Source organism: Hyposmocoma kahamanoa, unplaced genomic scaffold (genome assembly GCF_003589595.1).
Source record: "Hyposmocoma kahamanoa isolate Upper Pololo Valley unplaced genomic scaffold, ASM358959v1 66, whole genome shotgun sequence".
NCBI classification, from domain to species: Eukaryota; Metazoa; Arthropoda; class Insecta; order Lepidoptera; family Cosmopterigidae; genus Hyposmocoma; species Hyposmocoma kahamanoa.
Window position 1 is genome coordinate 7,794,415 of NW_020653854.1, and position 13,644 is coordinate 7,808,058.

Sequence of the window (13,644 nt, forward strand, 5' to 3'; positions counted from 1 at the left end):
CGAATATGGCACTCATTTCTAAATCCAAGATGGCGGACACGAGTTTTCAAATAAATGCAATATGCGTATCATTTTCGAGGTACTTGGGGGTGCTCATTACGAATATGGCACTCATTTGTAAATCCAAGATGGTGGGCACGATTTTTTCAAAAAAATGCTATGTGGGTATCATTTTCGAGGTATTTGGGGATGCTCAATGCGAATATGGCACTATTTGTAAATCCAAGATGGCGGGCACGATTTTTCAAATAATGGCAAGTTGGGTATCGTTTTCGAGGTATTTGGGGGCGCTCATTACGAATATTGCTTTTATTTGAACTGTCGTGTTTGCCATCTTGGATTTAGAAATGAGTCCCATATTTGTATTGAACATTCCCAAACATCTCGAAAACGATACCCAACTTGCCATTATTCGAAAAATCGCGCCCGCCATCTTGGATTTAGAAATAAGTGCCATATTCGAAACCTAAAACCGAAAATGCCATAAGCAAACATTAAAGAAAATAACTGTTAAAATAGATTAAAAAATCGCTTAAGAATGCTCCCCTTTTAAGAAAATAAAATATTTTAATATAAAATATTTCGCTTGAGTTACGAAAAGAAAGACATATAATAAGCTATCAAAGTTGTACTGGTGGTGCCAACACTATAGTAGAAACAAATATATACTGTAAATTTGTTGCAATATGTGCTCCAATTCAAATAAAATTAATATGAATAATTATTCAATAAAGCATGAACGCAGAGCCGTTAAAAGTATTATAAAATAATTAAGTGTCCCAATCACTTACAGGAGTTAACGAAAACATTTAATGTTTATTCGAGTAAATATTAGTTCAAAATGCGCAAATAAATCGAAATTACAGGCACCACTAAAATTTACGTAATATAATTATTTTGATACAGAATGGCAAAATGGGGAGAAAAAAAATTCGTTACTTTGCAACACTTTCGTATCTTGTTGCCGCGAAATTATTTTTCTGTTTTAGTGAATATTTACATAAAAATATGAGTTGAAACGCATTACTTACTTGTGGAATGCGATGTTAGTGTCTATTTTGTTTGTCTGTTGTATTTTTACACCCATTTACCGCACATTTCGTCATTTTTAGCAAAAAATTTTGGAGCTGTTCGCGGTGCAATATGACCTTGAGCACTAACAGCCCGCGCGCTCCTGGGACGCGTTTGGAACCCTCTAACTTGCCTCACTTAGCGTGTGCGGGCTAGGTTTCTATGCGTTATTATTCTAAGATTGTATATTGTATCATACTCGAACAAATATGGTTATTGAAATGTATCAATTTTACAAACTGTTACATAGAATTAGTTATACCTTTTCACAATAAATTAAAGTATTATAGTTCTATTCTATTCTATTTCCTTAATGATGGCCACTGTGCTTGGGCCAGTGTCAGTTTCGAGTATTATAGATAAAATTGTTATTGTTGAGAAATTTAAATTACAGATGACATTTTACTTTTATATCGGTGTTGCCAATTAATATTTCTTAATGCCATAGACTGTATCGTAACTATAGGCTTTGCTTGTATCTGCCGTCTGTTGTAATCTTTCGGTATTATTGTTGGTCATAGCCAATACCGCCAAACAGTTATTCCTCGATGATGTACGGCGGTTGAAATTTGTATAAATAAGCGCAAAATCTTTTGTATCGGGTCTTTTTACTTTTTCATTTCTCATGCTCTTAAAGTTCGTATTTATGCTGGGTGTAGGCTTGCATAAAATAAAATAAAACCATCACATTGAATATGTCTAATTGTTGTAATTTTACATTCAATTTTAATTAAATAATCGTTTATTTGTAATATTGCTGTTTAATTTCCTCGCAATCGAAGTGAAAAGCAGAGTGTATTAACTCGTTCATAAAACCCATTTTACCCTCGACTTAAGTATCCATATACTCGTCTCGGGTAAAATGACGCGTTTTATGCACTTGTTGTACAATTTACTATTGTACTCTGACTGAAGAAATAAACCATCACAAGCGAATTACGTTTTATTTAATACTTCGTACTTGACATTATCTTTTGATTTAGTCGAGCATTAGTTATTTGTCAGAAATTGTTTCGGACGGAGGACGGGAATAGATCCCCTGATATCGCACTCGAAACCAAATAATGTCGTAACTCAAAATTGTGGAATTGAGAAAACACACAATTGAAAAAGAAAAAACTATGAAACCAATGTACATATTCTCGTTTGTAAATGGATAATTAAGTATTATGTATGAATAAAAATGATCACATTATTCGCAATAACATTCATTCAGTATTTTGATTTAAACTTTCACGGTTTTTAAACTTTTTTTTTACAACATCAAGTGACTGGACGAACAAGTCGTGCGCCTGATAGTGAGCTACATGCCTGTCCATAACAGTTATAGTGCCACTCAGAGCTTTAAATTGCAAAGACCTGACCACAACTGCGCCCGTTAGCCTGACGCATAAGTTGACAAGTCCCATGTGCCTGTAATTTCACCAACACCCCTACCCTTCAAAACCGGAACACAGTAATGCTGACATTACTGCTTTTAACATTATTTCATTGTGCAATGTCCATGGTCTCGAAGGGAGAAGGGATCCCTTCGACACCACGGACGTTGCAATACGTCCGAAATGTCGAACTAATTAAAATATCTTTTATACATGATCAACTTCCGAACTAAAAATCAAACAACATTCAGTATTATTTCAATTCTATAATGTTGAGTTACGACAATATTGGGTCTCATGTGCTATATGTCAAAACTCTATTTCGCTAAAAATATCGATTACGCATTAGTTACGATATCCCTCTCGGTAGCATACTTTGTTTGTATGTTAATTTGGTGTATTTTTAATATTCAAGTATCTGCTAATATGTGAACAGAGGTTATAAGAGCTTACAATTGCTAAGTAACTATTTCTTACAGGTAACCTTAAAAGCGGTTACACATGTTCACTTTTAGGAGCGATGAAAACGCGATGCATACGCGAGGCATTAGCGATGCAGTAGCTTATCGTCTACCTTTGCGCACACGCGTGATTTTAAGCAACGATGCAAACGCGATATTGCATCGATATAAACGCGCGATTGCATCGCTACACTTGGGATTCATAGGCGATTGCAGTGTGTAACTACTCTAAGGGTCGTATTCCAGAAGTCTACTCAATCCTCGAGTCAAGACTTTGGTTTGGTTCAAAGCACTAGAAATCATACTCAAGTCCTTGCCATTAGGGTCGTATTTTCAGTGTTTGAAATCATACTCAAGTCAGCTCAAGTCCTGACTTGACCATTGAGTAGAGTTTTGGAATAAGAACCTACGATATACATTTGAGAGTTGGAATACCTTTACCCTTGAGATATTTTCACCTTTGTAATCCTAGCAGCAGAGTTCATTAAGTTTTAGTTCTTTAAATAAAATTTTTTGTAAATTAAATGCTTACTCAATTTATTTTTTGTGTTATTTAGGTTCTTTTTGCATTAATTTATGCAGCAATTAAAACTCGCTTCCATGATTAAGGAAAATATCGTAATGAAACCTGTTTATCGGAGAATGTAAGTTAAGAGTCTATATTATTTCAGCTCGAATTAAAAATTTTTCCAGTACTGTTCATTTTGCTAAGGTCGAGCGGCAACGGCACCTTTTTCAATTTCCTTTTTTACAAACGAAATTAAAACCATTTGAAAAATTTGTATCATATAGTATGCGTGTTCTATTTAGTTCAGTTGATATTAAAACAAAACATCGCTTTTCTTGTAAAATTTCGAGCTAAGTTTGTGTTTTTTTTTTCTATTGTGAAAATTTTTAGGAAACGTGTTTTCGCAGCCATTCGAGGTTGTATAGACCCTTAAATCCTACCTGGAATCGGTAAGTTCTCCTTCGAGGAGAACCACACCCAGTAGTGAGACGTGTTCATTATGATTTAAATAAAGCGAGAAATTGCCCTGTGCTATTAGTACCAGAGTAATGGACTTTACTATGGAGTGCTACATAGTACACCCACACGAGAATCCATTTAGCAAAGGTAATTTCCCAAATAGGTCCTACCGGGAATCGAACCTGAGACCTCCACATCCGACGCCCACAGAGCAAACCGTTGGACCACCGAGGCCGTCTAAAAAAAGGATCGGATTTTTTTTTTGTAAATTAACTATAAATCACAATGACGTAATTTTTTGCATTTATAAATAAATCTGTTTTCATCGTTTTGATGATATCACGATACTGTAATGGCTAAATTGAATCGATGGGATTATTTACTTAGTCCAGAAATTGTTTGGAAATGTATTCCTAAAAGTTTGTTCTGAAAACAGACGAAGTGATTTGCTTTGTTCGTTTCTAATAGCCGGTGACAAGGAACAAAATAAATTCAGCAATTATACTCCAGGGCCTGTTTGTGGAAATTTGTTTAAAGTTTAATTACCTACTTATATTAATTGCTAGTGTTGTATGCTAGACGTAATAATAACAATCATACAAAGTCAGTCAATCTTTGATGAAAAGTCCCAAACCGATATAAGACTGCTGTTGTCCTCATTAATATGTTTAATTTCCTTTCAATTAATACTCAATTTTTATAACTCTATCGACCATATTAATCGATAGAGTTACAAGAACTGGAGAAGATGTAGGTTATATTTTTCTGTATTTAATGGAGCAATAAACATTTTTGACATAACTTATGCAATTCTTCCGTGAGTGGTGCGTTATTTTGATTTTATGCTTATAATAGCGTATTGCACTGAAAAGGGCCCAATTCAGCAAATACTGCGGCGGAGCCACATCGCTGGTTTTCAGTGGACCCTTTTCGAAGTGGCCGATTTAAAAATAAAATTAAAAAGAAAATAAAAAATGGGAACGCACATTACAATAAGTACAACGCATAAATAACTTAATTACTTTAGAAAAATAAAATTGCCATATGCCTACAGCGTTTTCAATTAGTTCACTCTGTCTTCATGCATTTCATGTTTCTCGGTGCGTTATAGATATAAAATGATGTGGTATGTATCTGTGAATATGTATGTATGGATTGGTGTGTGTCATTGATACAAACGAACGTTAAGTAGGTGTGTACCAAAATAAATTACGGGAGTAAAAAGAGAAATCATGTGTGGATGCTTGTTGTTATTAGGTATAATTGATCAATATAGGAAACAATAATTATACTGATTATCAACAACAAAAAATATTGCGATAATAACTTGTTACTTTGTAGGAGGATTGTCCGCTAATTACATATTAGTTATGCACAATATTTAAACTCGGGCTGCTCAACAGCGTTTCACATTTTTTTTTGCTACTGTAATTTTTTTATAGAGAAAGTTAACATACTTTACAATCCCTTAGAGGCACGAGTTAAACTCTTTCGTTGTATTATCCCTCAGAGCTACGATTAAATTGAACAGATGCAAATTGAGCTGTTAAATGTGTATGAAACAGTCGTAAATTTAAATATTTGATTAAATTCTCAGAAGTGTGGCAATAGCGTGACAGTGCGCATGTTTTCTATCCAATGTCGTCTTAGAATTGCACGTGAAAGTGATGTAACCTACAAGTGTGCTCAGCGCCGCGGCAACGAGGGAAGTTCTTCCTCGTACATCGTTATGACTCGACAGTGCCCCCGTGGCCTGTTCTCACGCAGTACTTCGTCCCCCGCTCCTCTTTTCCATTGTTTTCAAATCCCGCGCGCGTTGTGTCTGCGCCGATCCGGATAAAGCGTGAGATCGCAAACTTACATTATTCATACCGCATTCGATAGCACTGGGCTACTCACAATAACGACATCTCCAAACTTTAACTATAATGACATGCATAATTTTAAATTTTATGCTCTATACCAATCAGTTAACAATTTTGTCGTTATGTAAATAAAAACTTGCGTAACTTGCTTAGATTCTCTTCCTTAATCTAATTTTTGAATATGATTAATGAATTTGGAACTCGGTTTATACGTCTTATGCTGAGGATTTACATTAAAAATATTATTATACATAAGTTTTATACATAAGTTTCTACTGCAAGGAAAAATAAAGGGCCGCAGAATACGTGGCCGTAGAAAAACCACATGGTTGCAAAAACCTTGCAAGTAGATTAACATGAATACCACAGAACTGCATTGAACCGCAACTTCACGGACCCAAGTAACCTCTAGGAGATCTTAAATAAGTAAATTTGAAATCGGAAGATGAACCAAGACGTAAAAGATTGGCTAACGGATCTCAAAGCTGTGATGTAAGCTACAAAAAAAAAGTGAAGAAGAGGCGATTACAGAAACGGCCTGCATCAAAATTGGTAGACGACATCGTCAAAGTTGTGGTCTGACGGGTATACCTAGCTAGATTGTAGTGGATAGCACACTTTAAGGGAGGCCTACATTTACGGGGGTGGTGGTGCAGGGTATGCGGCGCACTAGGGTGCAGGTTCTTAGTAAACAGGCTTTTGCTTCCCGTCGTGGTGAATGTTCACCGATCTCACGGTGCCGACTCAACCGGCGAGAGGTAAACCCGGGTTTTAGTGGGGTAGGTCTGGGGGTAGGGTCCCCACATAACACCTGAGTCTCCCCAGACTCAGGGGTATCTATAAAATTTCCCCCCGTAAAAAAAAGGGTATTATTTCCCAACGTCATAATTGCACCATTTGCACCCGAATTTCCATTCCATTTTGCGTGTCTATTTTGTGTATCTGGATATTGATTGCGCCCAGCCTATAGCTAGCGCCAGCGCAATATTTTTTTTATGATATATATTCACGCACACTCATAGTCTCGCACTAGGGAACCCTGTATCGCGGGTGCGATTGTCACACACATAGACGACCACAAATTACACTCAAACTCACGATATCACGATCTCACGGACGGGACGAGCAATGACGAGACCTGAGGTGCATTGCCACTGCGCTTGTCACGTTGAGACATTAGTTGACAAGTCCCGTGTGCCTGTAATTACATCAGCACCTTCACCCTTCAAAACCCAGTAATGGTCACATTACTACCTGGCGACAGAAATAGGTAAGGTGGCAGAACTTGACGGCCTCTTTCACAAGGAGCTCCATAGCTACTAAAATCCTAGACACTGTTTTGGCAAATTCTACACATACATTAACAACACTGAAACTATATCAACAAACTTCGTCACATGAAAATGTGTTTATGCACTATTTTTTCTGTCAAGCCTACATTTTTTTATTATATGTTTAGCATGTCAAATAGAATCGTTCACTTTTAGGTCGCAGTTGTTGAATAGTTCTTGACTCCCACTATGTAACCGCACATTTTCAGGCTCGTGAGCTCTGATCAAAAGAGATTAGCTGTGACAGTGCTATTGTTTTTGGCTTATGTGTGACGCTGACTGCGATAATTTGCCCAGATAAAATGGTATTGCCCAATGCGGGCAACTATTGTTCGCCGCTGAAAACGTGGCCATTTTAATTGGCTTTAATTTATTGTCAGTTGCCTACCGAATGTGAGTGGGCAAATGATTTATGGAATTAATTTCCAAGCGCAAAATGTATTCTACTGAATGACGAATATAAATAGGTAATAAAGATAAAACTTCATCTATATAGTTCTCTAGCATCACAGAACAGAAAAACTTGTGTTGTGGTATCTTCTACATCTGCTTACCATTTTTAAATATCCGCCCTTTGTCATTGTTGGGTGATTTGGTACTTTTAATCAATTCAGACTTCGGATTGATTTTTATTAGATAAAATCAACAAAATTTTAAATTACAAATAGATGACAACTTCGATCGTCAAATGGTTAGCAATATGGATGCTGGATCAGGTGTTTCCGTGTTCGATTACGGGTAGGGTCTTATTCTCTAGCACTTTTCTCAACTTTCTTTTATTGAGTGTCCCCGTCAGCGCCCCGAAATGAATTCCATCACTCTGCACTGGTAATCGTAGGGAATTCCCTAGTTTGAGACCAGGTAATTGGTGTGGTTGTCTTGTCGAGTCGTTATTATTATTATAATGTTAGAGTGTTAACATATATTCTCTATTTGTTTTTATGATATCAATTCACGGGACGAACAATTCGAACGAACGTGGTAGTAAGCGATTTGCCTAAGGCAGTTGCAGTGCCACTTAGAGTTTTAAATCCCCAAGATCTGAGGGGAGACATAAGTTGACAAGTCCCATGTGCCTGTAATTTGCCTTTATACGTTACAATGCATTACACTATGTTGTTGGATGTATACACAAAATAACTTTTTGGATTTGACAATGTTGAATTTTATTCGAATGACTCTCATCCCTTGGGGTATGGGCCGGGTACTGGTGTAGGACGCTACATGTGCTGACACACTTGCCCCATCCCATCCCCAGCACACCAGGAAGAGGGCTAGCTCCGCAGCTGAGCTGGCGGAAAAAATAAAAAACAATAGTACCAGGATCTCGGCTCCGACTACCTATTTACAGCCTTTAGAGTCGAAACCCTTGGCCCGTAGGGCCCCAGTGCCTTTCATCTATACAAAATTTTATCGAAAAAATTAATAGACTTTCTGGGAAACACAAGCGCCGGCAGCTACCTTGCCCAACGCATTAGCATAGCAATACAAAGGGCGAACGCTGTCAGCATCTTGGGCATCTTGCCGCGGGGACCCAATTTTATTCATATAATTTAAAAATCCTAGTTTTACTTTCTAGTAGTTAAGCTTTTATTGTCTTTTTTACCTTACCTGTATATTATTTTACTCGTTACTTGTTGTGGTTACGTCAAATTTAGGCAAACAACATAGGACACGTTAAGTCGTTTTGATCCAAGATCCGTCAATGTGTAGTTTAATGTGGTGCCATCACTCCCAAATACAATCCCAAATTTACATCTTAATTAAGGCTTTGTAGTTGTCCTAAATAATAATGAAATTTAAATTAAACTTTATGTTTATAGTACGTAAGTCGAGTGTAAACGGCATCTTATTCCAATCAGTATAACTGGTAACCTGACCTGTAAACCATTCACAGACTTCCGCCCTAGCTTGAGCTACAACTAGCTAACTCATTTAAGCTCTACTTTGAATGATATTGAGTTTTACAGAGCCAACGGAGCGGACCATAAAATTGTGTAAACTTGAGAATTTTTTTTTGTATTTTATAATTCGTCTAAATACCGTATTTGGGTCCCACATTCCGTTACGAAGTCGAACCAGGGCGCGACGCTACACTTAATTGATCATTGTCACAATGGGAAAATTGCCTCAAACTGACCTGGTTATGAATCTTACCCACTAAAATAACAGGTGTTTTTCGACATCATCTCACGCTTTTGAATGCTCTTGGGCAAATATAAATTACCACTCTTATCTTGACGAGAATGGTCTTCAAGTCGAAATTAGCTGCGATTTATGAAATACAAAGGTATTTTGTAAAGATATCAACGACAGGAATAGCAAGGTAAGGCGCTGATTTTTTTTAGATAATTTCTTATATTTTTATCGCAAAGGTACGAGAGGCGGCTGAAAAGCAGGATTTGAAGTGATAATTATCATTGATAATTGACCTTGGTAGGTTCCATCCCTATGTTATGGGTATTGAAAAGATTACGCTTTCATATTTATATGGCGAACGCCTATGGAGTGGAATTCCTTGCCGGCCTTTTCAAAGCGAGATTGAATAGGCATTATTTAGGTGTGCATGCTCCATCGTGGATCTCATCATCACTTTCCATCAGGTGAGTTGGAGGTCAATTGAGCACTTATTCTATCATAAAAAAAATAATTGGAACGATAAAATGCTACCGCTAGCAAAATCGTGTGATGTGTTTGTATTAGAGACGTATCTGAACGTGTGAAATGTTAATCTCAATTTGAAATTCCCAACTCAAATCGTTTTCTCAAAGATTTGTCTTCGTCTTTATTTAGTTTTCTCACTGTTTATCAGTTTTAGTCAGAAATTAAAGAGACAACACTATGAATCATGGATAATTATCGAACATATATCGAATAATAATCATGATAAATATTAAATAAAAAATTCTTGATTATTTCGAATGCTGCTGAAACGTAATCTCTTTTGACTGTTGTCAATTAAAAACTAACTATCGTGACGTGTTTGCCGTTTATTTCCATTTGCTAATTAGTGACACTCTTTTGTTTGTTACATTATTTCGTTTTACTTGAACAACAGAGTAAAGAAAAACAAATGATAATGGTAAGTGTATTATCGTTGCAGAAATATTAAAAAAGTAGCCGTTATCGTCTTGTATCTCATTCTTAGGTAGATTACTTTTCAACCGCCACTCGTATGTGCACACATATTAATTAGTGCACATATAAATAAACGTTACGATTATTACAATATATAATGCTGTATAATATATTTTCGTACTTGGGTATTTCTGTTGCTTTCTACATGGCACACTGTAAGATTTACGCTCTTTTCTAATCGGGGACAGCCTTCTACTTACGATCCTGACACACATCTTTCGCCTCATCAACACGCATCTACGCTTTCATACACGCTCGTCGGTTAAGGGCACTTTGTTCTGGCCTTTCTTTAGGACGTCCTCAATTTGGTCATGGTAAGTTCATCTTGATCGGCCCTTACCAATTTGCACAATAGACTTAAACGTACCGTCAATTTTCTTTCATTCATCCTCTCCATATGTAATTAATAGATTCAGGCGTTATTTTGCGGAAGTCCATGTTAACAAAAATGGAAGTTAATTAATAAGCTATTCCGAAGAGAATTTCTTCGGCTGAGCGTCGAGCAATCAACAGCTCCTGAGGATGCCTCGTGGTGGATGGTGGTGTTTGTGACTGTAGTTGTGCTGGTGTTATTTATTTTATGCGGAGGGAGGGTGGGATAATTAACTGCATGAAAAAATATTTAACACAAGCGCAGCTATTTTGCACGATTTAACCATCACTAGTTTAACTTCCATTTTTATTCTCTCCATATGTCTGAGAATCACAACCACCTATATAAGAACAATCTTTTACTCAAGTCGTTTGATCATATGTGATACGCACAATATTTGCGTGATAATCATTATTCACAAACACTTAGACCTTTTGTGATACAGGTAAATTATAGTGATTGAGTTATTTCATCCTCGAAGAAATAATTGATGATGTTCCAACAATTTCTATAATCTTGAGCCTGAAGCAAAACGCGTTGCATAACCTGTTGCATAATAAATTTAGTAGCTCTACGTAGCCCCATGGTCTGTGAAGATAGCGAACCATTTCGACATGGTCGGTAACTCCTAAGAAATGATGAAGTTAAAAAAATCGTTTTCTAAAAAGCGACTAAAACAGGTATTAATTATCACCCGCCTCGTGATTAAGAACTGATTACCCAACAACTTTGCGACTTGGTCAATGTACCAGTTTTAGATAAGATATTCTCGTATCGTTCATTTAGGTTGTTGTCAACGGTGAACTGACCTGTGACTTCTTCAAATGGAATTTATTTTATATAACAAAATTGCAACAGGTTTCTTCACGAGAATTTTAAATTAATTCCGGTTTCGGTTAGTTCGAGTTTCGATATCAAAAGCGAGTATGGCGTTATTGTCTTCTAAATAGGCAACTTGGTTATTTCAATGTCAGAGAATGTGTTTAAAGTAAAGCTCAAACTCAAGGCAAGCTGCTGGAGACCTGTGGATACGACAGTACAGAGACGGCTCAGTGTCTGTTTAGAGTGTGTATATCACATTCTTCACGAGAGGGCCACCTGTAACGTTATGCAACATTGCTCTTAACTGCTTATTATAGAAGTACTCAAATAATTATAACAAATAATCAAATATTACGTTAACAGACGTTGTATACACTGATGGCAATCAAGACAAGATTCATTATTTGATTGTCATGGAAAGAGACCGAACGCCTTTCTCTAAGTATTATTAGACGTTGTAACGGTGACTCAGCTTTGGAGAGCTATTTATCTTGATTTAGAAAAAAAACAAGGAATCGTTACAGGTTAAATGACTAATACATCCATATATGAATGTTTATTCACTTGTGACTTCAACACAACGGTATTCTTATTATATTATTACTATGTTAATCTATTCTAATCTAGCGTGGAACAGGTCTAGATAAAATACAAGGAATTTCTGTTAATAGCCGAATCGCTAACAAACAAGTGAATTGAGGTTAACATTCGATTTGGCCGTTATGTGCACAAGGATGGGCAGCAACGGGAACTTTGCCAAAGTCGTCCTGAATATTAAGTTGATTGTCAAATAAACTGTGGCCACGTTCTATGTATTTGCTGGTGGCCTGGTACCGTTACGAGCGACGGTGCTGTACGTCGGTAAAGGACATAGGTCTTTGGGTCGGATGTCGACCATATTTTGTGCTTCCATATTTGTTTAGCGATCATTAAACTAGTCTAGATGTGTTCCATGAATAAGTTGTTTATGTATCGAGTTCTTGGGTTTTCGCAATTGTTACACGTAGGAAACGAAAATGTTTTTTTTTTGATCTAAATCTATCTTATTTGTTTTTTCAAACAAACCAACATTTCGGCCCCTTTAAATATCCCGTGGTGACTGCTGAATGTGATTGTAAAGTCATCAACCAATTATGTCTAATATTGCATTAATATTAAACATAATGTTGCATTAATATTAGACATACCTGGTTGATATATATGTGGGATGAATGTAACATTATGAACGAATGGTTGCTGTATACGAGCGGTTAGAATGACTGGAAGATGTTTCGAGGAGTGTATGGGTGTACATTATGCGAGTCGATGATTTAGCTGCAAGGGGTATTTTTCAGTTGTTATTTTATTTCATTATTTTAAACTGTTTAAATACCACTAAAAATAAAATTTGTTACACAGGTGACTAATGAATATACAAAATTAATGTATAATATTAATTTTCTAGTTGGCAATCTATCCGCAAACAAATAATCAGAAATTGATTTTGCTTGAAGTCAATGCATCTATTGAACTTTGTTAATTTGATTGCAAGACCCAGTAAACTGCAATGGGAAGCGCTGAATTTCTAATGTACAACAAAATGTATTAAACATTATTACATGCTTCGGCCCTGCTCTCAGTATTGTATGAAAAATGTATTATGGTCTTAGACAATCTTTTTTTTATAACATCAAGTGACGGAACGACCAAGTCGTGAGCTTGATGGTAAGCTACACGCCTGTCCATAACAGTTATAGTGCCACTCAGAGCTTTAAATTGAAAAAATCTGAGAGACACTACCACTGCGCTCTTCGCCCTGAGACAAGAGTAGACATGTACCTGTAGTTTCACCTTCAAAACCGGAACACAGTAATGCTAATATTACTGCTTGGCGGCAGAAATATGTAAGGTGGCAGTACTACATTGGACGAACTCTTTCACAAGGAGCTCCGCTGCTGCTAAATCTATAGCGCTAAATTTGAATGTGATATTTTCATTATAATGTGTACTGGGCGTTTACGTTACCATGGGATAATAGCCCCCTTTACGCAGTCACTCTATAGCGCGTGATAAGGAGCGTACAGGATTGCGGGAAAGCCTGCACGCGCAATCGTGTGCGATTACCTGTTTGAAATTTTTTAAGCTAACATTCTTTCGTGCGCGATTGTTCGTTTTGTTTTTCTTGCAACGGAAAAAGCGTCCGTGTAAAGGCTAATAGCGAAGGATAGACCGCGTAAAACTGACGCGTGTTGGAGCGC

At 36.7% G+C, this 13,644-nt stretch overlaps 1 protein-coding gene across 5 annotated transcripts in view; it reads right to left on the reverse strand.

Annotated features, from left to right (window-relative positions):
* The window catches only part of LOC113231662 (sushi, von Willebrand factor type A, EGF and pentraxin domain-containing protein 1), a 115,713-nt gene that overhangs the window by 66,857 nt on the left and 35,212 nt on the right, over positions 1-13,644 (reverse strand). The gene's annotated exons all lie outside the window — the stretch shown is intronic.